The following is a 12,565-nucleotide window of genomic DNA, read 5'->3' as shown; positions in this document are numbered from 1 at the left end:
AAAATACAGGAAAGAGATGGGTAATTCCAATGATGTCAGGGCAGGAAGGTAGGATTTAGTTCGTTTGAAAATGACTAGCATAACACCTCGACTAGTTTTGCCTAGATTGCCCTGTTGAGATGGAAATGACTTCAGTAACTTTTTAGCAGTTTTAAAGAGTGCAAAGCAGCTAATATTGACTCTAGTAGTCAGGAGCAAGAGCCTATGAGAAAAGAAGAGAAGAGCCAATAGAAAAAATGTATTAGATTCTTTAAAGACCTTGAAAAATTCACGCCGTCTTCTCCTGATGTGAGTTACATTAAAAATAGACTAAAGTTAGGAATATAACACAGATGGCCAGTTACAAGCACTTTGATAATGTTAGGTGAATCGGACAAAGACCTTTTGAGGACCCCTGGTGCTATGGCAGCTTTTATGATGGTATTTGCATTGAAGAGTAATGGATTCTTCTAAGCAGCTAGAGGCAGACAATTTGGAAGAGTTTCAAGCTACTAAATGCGCACCACAGAGAGACACTGACGACTGTAAAATTTGAGTGGCCACCTCAATTTAGTAGTAAAATGTCAAAGGAGAGGTAGACCTGCATTTCATATGTTGTACCATGAAGAATTTGGAATGCTGATCACGGAAATGTGTTTTAAATTATTTTCTGCTCCTAAGGAAGTAGGGCTAGACTAGTTATCAAAGAGTGAGATACAGCACGTGAGTAAAGTACAACAGTGAGGATGGCTCTCCATTGCAGTAATCGACTTGGGACTGGAGAAATTCACCTCGCCATCACTCAGAGAAAGTAAAGGTCACCTCTTAAGTGATTTTTGCTGTCCTAACAATGAGTGTTTTGCACCCCAAATGCAGTTCTGCTTTTTGTCCCCCCTGTCTGACAGCCCAAGAGGAAGGGACAGTTGCTGAAATGTAAAAGGCATCTCAGGATTATGCCCTGGAGGAATCTTTGCTCAACCTCACCGCATCGTGGTGATAACAGCTGCTGGAAATGCCACTGTGTTTCCACTGCAGGACATCTCAATCCAGGCCGCAATTTTATTCAAATATCCACTTTCCAGTAAGAATGGTAAGCAGCATATCCTGTATTACAGTATTAAATTAAAAATGCATACTATTTACAACTATTGTTAGGAGCTGTTTTCAAAGCCCTTTAGTGTTTTTTACCCATAGAGTTATTTGGGGAAAATTATTCATTCTGGTTTTATAACCATGTGTTTGGTTAAGGTTACCTGAGTTGCATCTCTAAGTCTGAGAGACTTCACAAGCACTACCTGCTGATTTATCTGCTTTGACTGTTTAAATAAATGAAGAAAGAATTGTAAACTGTAGTGGTGTCACGACGGGGTAGTTATGTTTTATTTTAATTAAAATCAGGGTCCAAAAAATATTTTATTCATTGGTTATCTACCTGGGCATGCTTGGCCTACTTTTTTCAGGTACCTAGAGATTCTGCTGAAGTCTTCATTTGCTCAGTTTGCCAAATCCACAGACCTGCATTTTGTATAATGCTCAGGCTACAGACATGCCTTCAGCCAAAGGAAACTGAATTCAGTTGTCACAAGCATTTGCACAAGGCCTGTATTGCTTTTACACAAATCTACTTTTTCTTTCTCTGCTCTGCTTTTCACAGCCTCCACGCTCTGCAGCTCGCTGTGGTCACAAGCTTCCACTGAAGCATTTGAGGAAAGAAGGCTCCATGAAACTTCAGCTGCTATTTTACTTTCCACCTGATCTCTACAGGACCCCAGAGACGGTCACGTACAAAGCTTTGGCCCCAGTGGGTTTTCTGGCAAAGAGGAATGACCAAGAATCACAGAAGTTAGTGGAACTTGTGAAATCATTACACCACACAGCAATACAAGTCCTTAAGCACTCATCTGGAAGGTCAGCTGAAGACAGTGGGACAAAGACAGTAATGAAGGCCAATCTCTGTTCCTAACTGCCAATATATTCAGATATATGTACCAAGCAGTGAAGGAAAACAGAACGAAGGAATTTGGATGAACTGGCTAGAAAAGAGAAGTAGGGCAACTACCCTTTCCTTCCTAATCATAATGTTTTAGTACAACAGAATAAAATGGCATATAAAAAGGTAATGTGCATTTTCTTCAAGGACTTGTTGAAAATATAATACGGTATCTTTGTAATTTACCGGTAATGTGTACACAATGTAAAAGATCAGGAGCAGAGAGTACTATCACTATATTTAGAGATAATGGTGCTTTTCTTTCATAGGCTTGATATAAACTTTGATTACATAGCATTTCTTTAATTTGCTGCTATTCAAGAAAACCCTTAGAGCACTGCAGCGAGCAATGCCTCTCTTTTACATTTGCATTTTTTAATTTGCATTTTTTAATTTCCCAGACTACAGCTCCACACCTACACAGGCTTCCCCTGTGGGAGGGAAGAGAATATTTTTCAGTATGAATGATACTGTTTCTCTTCTCAAATAGCTGTAGTTATTAATTCCAGAGATTTACAAAAATCGCTTTGCTACCGTATCACTTAAGTGTGGAGCTTTTTTCTAGCTGACATCAGATGCCAATCTGTTGCTCCACTGGTACCCATTTTAAATAGGGTAGCCAAGCAAGAAGTTCAGCCTGCTCCGACGAGGAGCTGTTGCATTCCCTGCATACCCCAAAGTGCCACTGAGCTCCAGAAGGGCCTGGTGCTTTTAGAGGAAGAGCCACTGTGTCCCTAACACATCCAGCTCCCCATGGCACCCTAATGACAGGAATCTAGACCGGCACAAGGACACAGGCTCCTGCACAGGCAAGGGTTTAGGGGCCTGAATGCCAGCGAATGCGGGCTTTGCAGGCAGAGTCTGTGCCTACGTCTTTAGGTCTTTACAATTTCTGTATCTAACTCTTTGCTCTTAAAAGCCTGAGACGCTAAATTTGAGACATGACATAAACAGGGAAGGTAACAAGTAAAATTAGTCCAGGAAGAGAGACGGCAGCAGTAGGAACATGGTTTCGTTCAGGGATTTTAGCCAAGTGCTAATGCATGTCCATGGGGGAGTGACTGTCTCCAGAATGACTCCACCCAGAGGCTGAGCTGACAAAATGAGTCGTTGATTTGACTTTCTCTATCCAGGACCTTGCAAAAGAAAATTTACAAGCACAGTATGTCTTCCCAAGACTGAACGTTTGCTCACATAATAAGGTTAAAAAAAAAAAAAAAAAAAAAGGAAAGCAGAACTTGGAAGATTTTATATAACAGCACCATCTCATGACACCTGCCATAACAATATTTTATTTGTCAGTCTTTTCTCATCCTTAGTCTCTTGAAGCTTGACTAGGTTACTGCATCAAAGGGAAGGAGTAATAGTATCATTTCAGATAAAAGAAAAAAGAGAAGTGTGCTGTATACAATCTGCCCATCATCTCACTTCACAGTTACATTAACCAAACAGCCAACATACCTGTGAAAAACACACAGCCATATAATACAGCAATCCATGTAAACTAGAGCTTCTTCTCAGGTATGGTAAAAATGCTTCATTCTTACATGCTATAGTTCAAAATGATTTATATAGATTAATTAATGTAACATACTTTATGCACATCAACTCACTAAGGCAGAGAAAGATTAAATGAATGGCAAAACACAAAATTTAAGAGACACAGGAAGTGGCAGAGCCATAAACACCATGGAACTCCTGGATTCTAGAATTAAGAGAAAAAGACCTAATGCAACTATTTTCTTTCCCTTTCTTAATGTACGCATTTCAGACAGCAAGTTCTGCTGTGCCCAGCACTGAGCACATCGTCGGCTCTTTGCAAGGACTGAGCTGAATAAATGATGTTAACTGTAATCCTTGTCCTAAACCACTAAATCTATTGGAATTCTAAACCTTCATATTTAACTGACTTTGGTAAAGATAACTCTGAAAGCATGTTAAGCTGTGCTATCTCAGCACTACTAATTAATATGTAATAATAATAATAATCATGACTAATAATGCTGCTGTAATAAGGATTTAATCCTACAGATCATTTTTATGAAAGCACTTTGATAATAATGATTATTTATTCTTACAGTGCATTTTTCATGCTAGCAACTTCAAGTACCGTGATGATTAATAAAGCTAAGGAAATTGAGAGATATATAAAATAGCAAGCTTATGAGACTGCCAATGTGCCAATCTTATTAAATAAACGTTAACAAAAAATAGAGCTGTAAAGGAGATTCTCTTGGGAGACGGAAAACAAAACCAACAAAAACCAAAACAACAACAACCACCAAACCAAACCAACCCCCTTGAGGCTATGTCAGCAGGATTGAATTGACCTGTGTATCAATGTCATTTCTTTTGTCACTCTAGCAAACAAAATAAAATAATAAATAGCACTTAGTGAACTGTGGACTGGGCTGTCAGCTGGTGTAAATGGGTGCATTGGCATTAATCTAAAGCAGCTGTGCATCTGGCCCTGCATTTTCAAAGGGCTGCAAAAACATAAGAAAATACCTAATATGTCTTGTCCGTGATGACTTTAATGCAGAGCAGAAGAAGGTTACTTACTGTCAATGTTCACACACTCGAGCGATGGCTGATATATGTATCTGAGCTACTTAGCTGGATTAGGCATACTGAGATGTGCTAGGGCGTTTTTGTCTGCCCTGACTATGATTTAAGTTCAGTAGAGATGCCTCTTGCCTTCTTCCTCTCGTCTTCCCACTGCTGCAGGCTAAACCAAAGGCTTTGCTATGACCCAAGTTAGATTCCCACAGAAACTCATAGTGGGCCAATAGAAAGAATTCACCTGATTCAAAAAAAATCCCCTGTAGGGATCCGTTTAGCCTGCAAAGCATTACATGGGCAGCATTTTGCCAAAATAGCTTAGAAAGGAAATTACCTGGGCTGGCACAATTTCTAGCAGCAAAGGAAATCTTTTGCAGGATGGCTTAGGCAATTAGAGAAGTCTCGTCAGCGACACAGGCAGCAGAGTAGTTTTTAGACTCTGAACTTCATGCTTGTCAAGATTTTGCTAGCTTGACTTTCTTGACAGAGCCTTGGTAGGAGAGACCAACCTTAAGAGAAGTTTCAACAGGAAAGACCACCCATAGAAGCAGAAATTACTATGGTGGTAGCAACTTTCTGCAAAATGCAACTTTCTTAAAAATGTCCCCTGACTATCTGCCAGATCATTGATGTGAAAGCAGAAATAAAGGGATTAGGGGACAGACAAAAGATGAGAGAAGTCCCTGACTAGAGGTTTACTCTGACATCATGTATACATGGAAAACATCCACAGGGACTTGCTCCACAGTGATGTCCACATGCTGGCATCAGGGAAGCAGAGAAGGGAGCCCTGGTTTTGTAAGGAGTTACATGCTGGTATCCAAACCCCACGTATGAGGGAGAGGAAAACAAGTTTGTGGAAGAAGAGCTGAAGGAACTTATTGCAGGGGAATTCTGCAGTTCTTTTTCCTCCACTTCTTCCTCTTTATAATCATATTTAGTTAGGCAATTTGGGAAATGATTGCACAGAGAAAGATAGAAAAGAGACTCCAGGTAAACAGCCACCCTCTGATAAAACACAGGCCCAGCCCACAGCCAGGGAGATGACACGATGGTAAGAAATAGCTGGCGCGTTTTGAATACCTACTATGTAAACACTGTCTGAGGTTCATGCAAGTAGCGAATGGAACCAACCATCTCTTTGTGAAGGGGATGAACAATATTTCATTCCACATAAATATCAAGAGTAGCCTCCAGCAACAGAAATCAAATCCTAATAGGAAGAGATCTTAGCAGATCTAATACAGGCTTTCGACACCACTGGTCGATCCTTCTTTAAACTAATTTGTGAAGAAAGAGAACAAAGGGCTGGATGTTTCTCTGCAGACAGTCATATTTTCTAAGTCAAGAATAAATTATGTTGAATGAGAATACAAAGTCATAAGATATAATCAGGCTTTTAGGTGGGTAAGAACTGTGTGGAAGATACAGCACTCCACGACAAATTGCTAGTGTAACGTATGATAAGTGGAGACAACAGAAATCAGTGGAAAAATTTGGCATGCAGTGATTTCCTTCCCTAGGCCTCCTGCAATTTGCGGAGCTCTGCAGAATTTCTTGGGCTGCTTGGTCAGCTTTCTCTTCTGCAGAAATATACTTGGGTTTCAATGCTAACTATCAAAGCTACAGACGGAGGGTAGTTTTAAAAGGTTGATTTGCAAAAATATTTATAAATTCTGTAGCTTTCTATTTTTAGGTGTTCAATTTAAGGCTTCTGGTGGCTGCAGGCATCTGTCTTGTCTGAGATTTCTCCGTGGTGCTAACAGAAGTGAAGCTGAACTGAAGACTTGGATTCTTCATGAAGTGGGAACTGGAGCTTCGAGTCTAGAGAAAATAGAATCCAGAGGAGAATCATAAACACACAAGTTTTCTTTGCACATAGATGTTCCTATTGGAATTATCAAATAAATCTTGAAATAATCACATGGGCCAATCTGTGTGGCAATGGAAATAAATAGCTCTTTTGTGAGGGATTTCCAGGGCAATGAAGATAGGGCCTGTCTGTAGCCGGTAAGAACTCACAGGACACGCTCATTGGACTCAGTCGTTGCTGTTCAGGCTGATGGGAACTTCTGAGATTTACATTCCCTTTCACTTTGCCTGTGCTTCAACCATATACAGCTTAGTATTTGTGCTTAACCACATATGTACTTGCGTAATTGTCCCCTGCTCAGCCTGTCAATGCATTCTCCCCCCTCATCTCCTCTGCATTTCGATACATAGCAGAACATCATCCAAAGTAAAATTCGTGCTATCAAAGGCACATTTGCTCAGCATTTGTGTTAAGAGACCAAAGGCGCAGACTTAAAGGGGAAACTCTTTCCTTGAAGGACTACCCCCAAAAACATTTTCACAGAGGCTGGAGAGTATATCATCCACAGAGCACAGATTGTAGAGGACTTCTCCTGGAGTCTCACCAACACCATATTTGAACAACAGACTGAATCCAAAAGAGGGAAAAACACCCTGCATGCATGTCAGTGGGATGATCAGCATGCAACATGTGAGATGTATGTGGTGTGCTTGTTATGAAAGTTTTGATAGCTTGGAGAAGGCTTCAGAAGAGCAGAGTCTAAAAATGGGACCATTTAGGCTGTGAAGAACAGGAGACGCTGGGAAGTTCTGGGGTACATGGAGAGGATAGTAAAGAGTAGCAACTAGCTAGGCTTTTAGGCAATCACCTTGCTTACAGGGAAACCAGGTATGAGAAAATCAGATTGCTCACGCAAGTCTTTTAGTCATCTCAGAAAAAATAAAGCAGTTGCCCAAATTACAGTTACAGTTTGTAAATGCTAGCAGTGCCCAAAGGATCAGTGAATGAATTTTCAGCAGCAACAGGTATACCCTGAGCAAAAATGCCAGCAGAGACCTAATTCGTGGGCTAGAACGTGGGATCTATAAAGAAGGGACACAAAGGCTGCAAGGGTGTAAACTCAGACCTGTTTCGTGTGGGGAGCAGCAAGCTTCTGCCACCAGCAAGGTGCAGAGCGGCCCAGGATGGCATCAAGACAAAATGAAGCACAAGAGTGAGCTGAGAAAAAAGGGGAGAGCAGGTTCCTGTCTTGGATCCAACCATGTGGTTAATGACATGGTTGATTCTGATCAATTTGACTTGCCTGCTGCAGCTTCTGTTAAACAGAAAATCCATCACAGGAAACAAAATATCATTGTTTGTTTTTAAGGTTTCCATTTTTCCTTTTCTATCAGGTTCAAAACAATACTTTGTTCATAAAAGTCAACATAGCATACTTGAAAGCACTAAAAAGTGAGCTGTTTGTTTATCCTCAGGGCAGGTGCTCTGTAGATTATCACAGTCAAGCTTTGTTGTTTTGCATTACAAAGTCTCCAACCTTGACCTAAGAGGACAACTCTTCCTATTTCCCCCTCAGCTCCAAGATAAAAAAGAAAAGAAAAAAAAATAAAAAAGAAGACAGAATCATTCTTATCATTCTTTATTCTAAGCCGGCGCTTTGTCTTGCTTTAGCAAAGCCTTTGCTGTACAGACTCATATACAAGTTTTCAGGTTCCCTCTACTTGGCTGTTAATGCTGAAGCTAGTCGGGGCTGAAATGGCTGCCTTAGACTGGTTAGAAAATTACAAGCTTAGACTCTTGGGGAATTCAGCAGCGTTAATTGCATGACTTGGGAATCCTCTGGGGAAACCTTCCAGGTGACATGTAAGGAATTAGACACACATATATCTCACTTTAATATGAAGGGAAGCTGAGTGCTCATCTCCCCGCACAATCTGTTGACAACTTCACCCTTACACTGAATGATGACACACAGGTGGAATTATCTTCTTCCATTAAGGATCTTTAGAAAAACATATATAACAGCAAAAGCTTGCAAAGGGTCTCCTCCCAGACAGATATTGTAAAAATCCTAAATTCTGGAGTTATTTCAAATGAATACATCTCTAAAAAATACAAAACGTTTTTTATTCCTTGGTGTGTGGGGAAAAGTAGTACAGTGAATTACTGCTGCAGTCATCTGCCCTGGTGTGAGCTGGGATACAAGGGAAAAAATGCACACTGCAGCTCCAAACGGGAGGTGCAAAGGTGACTTTTGAAATCCCCTGATCCCAAGTTAATTGCTAGACAGTCCCCAAGCATAAGTCAGAGCAGCCTTCAGCATCCGCATCTAAACATGCCTTTTGTTCCCATCCAAAGCCCATCAGGAACCATGCCCCTATACCACAGGAGTATTGTCTGGAAACAGAATTAATAGGTTCCGGAGCCACTTGCTTCATCAGCCTGCAGAATGCCTTATTTAACTCCTTGCATAACTTCAGCACCGGTATTTTGACCACCTGTGAGAACGTGAGAGCATACTGCACTGCCCAGTTCTTCATAACCTAACAACACTCCTACAAGGGCTAGTAAAAAATTTTTTCTATCAACGACTGGCTCTTATGATATCCAAATCTGTGAAAGTTTCTGCTTTTTTTTTTTTTTTTTTTTTTTTTTTAATGTTTCTCTGCAGAAATTGGAAAGTCTTAACCTTCATTAATATCTGGAGGTGGTCTGTAGACCTCCAACAGTATCCAGTGATCTTGGAAAAGTGTTCTTGTGCCCAGACAGGCATTGACTTGAAACTTCTGTTTGTTGAATGGCCAAAGGACAGATATAGCCCAGATGCTACCATGGGTGTTTATCTTGACTACCTGCTTCGATAGGCATAGATACTTGGCATCAAGTTAATTTTGTTAAAATTAGTACCAAGGAAATTTGATATTTATAAAAATATAAATATATATAATATATATAAAAAATATATATAATATATATATATTTATATAATATATAAATATATAAATTTATAAAAAGCATTTTTCTTATAAATGCTGCAATGTAATTATCAATACATAGGGCTATCATATTTACACACAACATTCACACATAAGCAAGTAAGGGAAATATCTACTTACAACTCCTCATGAAAGACAAAATTATCTCCCTGCTTTTCCTGCAGTGTCAGAGTGGCGGAGGGTTACTTTTCTGGAGAACAAAAATAAACTACAGACAGGAGTGATGGGTTGGATCCTGAGCACATGAGGCCACAGCCTGCAGGAATCAGCACATTGGTGTAAAAATGATATAGGGCTAAACTAGTCTGCAATACATCTTGTTCTAAAACAAGACTTTTTTTTGAGCCTTGGATTCTCAAAGGAGTCAAAGACAGTTGGAAACTCTACTCCTAGAATATATGGAAATTATATGTTTCATACTTGTAGGTTCCTTTGAAAAAAACTGTGTTTTGCCCTAGTTGCAATTAAAAAAACAAACAAACAAAAACAAACAAAAGCCAAACAACAACAAAAAAACACCACCCAAAACTCTCTCAGTTTACACGTGGGCTAATCCATGTCCTTCTCCAGAAGGAATGAGATTGCAACTGCAGAATCAGGTTGTTGGCAGCTGGTCACCAGTGTGCTCAATATTTAAACCCAGATATTAGAAGTGAAAAAGAGAAACTGTGTCAAGGAAAACTCCATCAAAGGTACCCTGTAACTTAAGATCAGAGGCCCCAAGCATGTTACTTTTGAATTCTTGCAGGGTTACAGGCCTCCAAAATAAATCAGCTCTACCAATTGTGAAACACCCTAGAGCATATATTGGAAACATTCACTATCTTTTAAAGTGACAGATTAAAATCTCTAGTAACAAAGTTTTGCTCCTTTTGTTAAGCAATCCCACTCAGGCTTGCAGTGAAGGATTTGGGTATTCTTCTGAAAACCTTCCAGCAAACCACACCAGCCTACTTCAGGCTCATTCTGATCTTACTTGTACCAGCAAAAATAAATGTAACTAGACTGCATCAGAGATACTTTGGTGCATATCCAAAATTAGGCTCCAGCTGCAGACCTGTGTATTTTTATGCTCAGAAATCCTAAGTTTGGCATGCAGCAGAGCTCTGCTGGCGGGGCCCAGGGAACGCTGGCCCTGAGGTACTGTAACTCAGCCCCCGTCCGATCTCTGCTGACTCTTCCACCGAAACACCCAATGTTTTGTCTCGGACGCTATCAGCATGCCAAGGCAGCATCAGCAATACAACAAAGGCAACTGTAATAACGTCTCACTGAGCCCTTTACAGGGTGATAGGAGATACCTGCCTCCAGAAAAACCCGCAATCTGTTTAGACAGAGCCGCCTCTTCCTGTGGTCAAGTGACAGGCCTTCCCGGCCACGGCCAGCGCCTGAGAACGGCTGGGCTGGGCCCATTCCCAGACACTGCTTGAAAGAAGAACTTATTTCTCGTGCTTTCTGCAGAAAACACCTACGAAAAACCCTCAGTCACCATGGTGGCCCCAGGCTCCGTGGTTACCTCAGAGCTGTGCCTGGCACAGTGGTGTGGGCACGGGCTCCACCTGGGCCAGCAAACGCGGCCTGTGTCTGTGGTGCGGGCCCAGCACCAGGCTGTGAGGGAGTGGAAGAACTGCAAAAGGAAGGAATCTGGGGGAAATTATTCTTCGGTGTGACTTCAGTTAAAAGGATATGTTTCTCATAATGGGCAAATGTTAACTTCAAGAACAGGAGTGGGAGACACCATAATTATTTCTTTCTGAGTTTGTAAGCGGTATCACACAACCACTCCAGGAAGTACAAATGACTGCCTTATTTGTAATGAACTAACCTTGAAACCTAATTAAATTAAAAACAAAATAATAAAAATGTATTTAATTATGCAATAGCACTACAAAAAATATTTAGCTAATGTGCCTGCTCGTAAATTCCTTATAGTCACCCTCCCCATGTGAAATAAAGCACGACCGGGTTCTTCGCTGACTGAGTACATGACATGTTGTATGACACATTTACAACCCCAAAACCGGTTAGATTTGCAGTGCAACACAACAGACAGAAAACTGGGAGGATGGACAAGACATTATGGGATACACTGAATTTCATATCAGAAGAAATAATATGGTGGCCCCTGCTCTGACTACATTATTCATTTTCATATTTAATTCATAAAAAACTTCTTCTAATTTCCACGAGGTTTCCAGCCTTTTGCAAAATATGGCCCCAGAATCCTGACATCTTCCTGCACAATTCTGGTTGAGCTTGGTAGGTAGAAGAAAAAAGCCTAATCTTAAAGATAAAGCCCAAAGCCCTGACTACATATTATCTTTAATGTTTAAGTACATTGTAAACAAGTTAAAAATTTTAAACAGCAGCTTTGAGAAAGGAAACGGGTGTATTTTTCTTCAAACATCTTTTGAGAAGGGCCAGATTCTGATCGATATGTAACACTAATGTAAATCAGAAGCAATTTCCCTGAAGTTAATAGAGATCACATTCCAGGCTCCTGAGCTTTTGCACACTGAATTTAACTATCTGTCATGCCTGCGAGGTTACAGCACGACCTGAAAGAAGGTATGGTGTAAGATCAATGTTAAGGAAAGAGTTTCATTTAAAAGACCATCTTTTCCCATCAGACATGATAGGAGATTTATTATTCCAATATTATTGTTGAAACTAGAAGAGAGAGAAAAAATAAAGAGGAACATATATTTTCATTTTATGACTGCGAACAACATTTCATACTGTAAACATATCTCGGTCTATAACATTTACCCAGTAAAAAAAATAATTTCAATACAGTCCTTATTGCTAGCTCGGCAGAGCCTCCCCAGAACATTGTGTTAATGATTAATATGAAGTCAGTGGAATTCCACAGTTGCTGAGAGTCTAGTGCCCAAGAATGAACTGCATTGCTAAATCAGCAAAGACAGTTGTCAAGGTAACCTCTATGTAATCTATTTAACTGGCTCCCAAAACACCAATCAAGGTCAGATAACGCACTCAAGCACCATATGAACACACTCATACGGCATAAAGCTTTGTATCAAGACAGCAGGGAGGAAAAAACCTCATTAGGAAGTAGGGGGAAAAAAATAAATTCAGTTTTGAGAAGTGTTAATTGGGATTGCAGTTAGCTTTGTGGGGAAAGTATGCCACTCGTCTGACTATGTTTTATCTGTGGTAGAAGTAATTTCACTCCAGTTCAGTTTGAATGGAAATATCCTTCTA

General features: G+C 40.3%; 1 long non-coding RNA gene across 1 annotated transcript in view; it reads right to left on the bottom strand.

Moving 5' to 3' along the window:
* Window positions 1–897: 897 nt before the first annotated feature.
* The window catches only part of LOC308177193, a 40,029-nt gene continuing 28,361 nt past the window's right edge, over window positions 898–12,565 (bottom strand). The window contains exon 4 of the long non-coding RNA XR_013938934.1: window positions 898–6,355. This is a non-coding gene — a long non-coding RNA (uncharacterized lncRNA). The remainder of the gene's footprint in view (window positions 6,356–12,565) is intronic.

The sequence above is a fragment of the Anser brachyrhynchus genome, assembly GCF_964034855.1.
Source record: "Anser brachyrhynchus genome assembly, chromosome: 13".
In the NCBI taxonomy this organism is placed as follows: domain Eukaryota; kingdom Metazoa; phylum Chordata; class Aves; order Anseriformes; family Anatidae; genus Anser; species Anser brachyrhynchus.
Note: the sequence above shows the minus strand (reverse complement) of the source record. Positions and strands in the feature narration are given on the sequence as shown.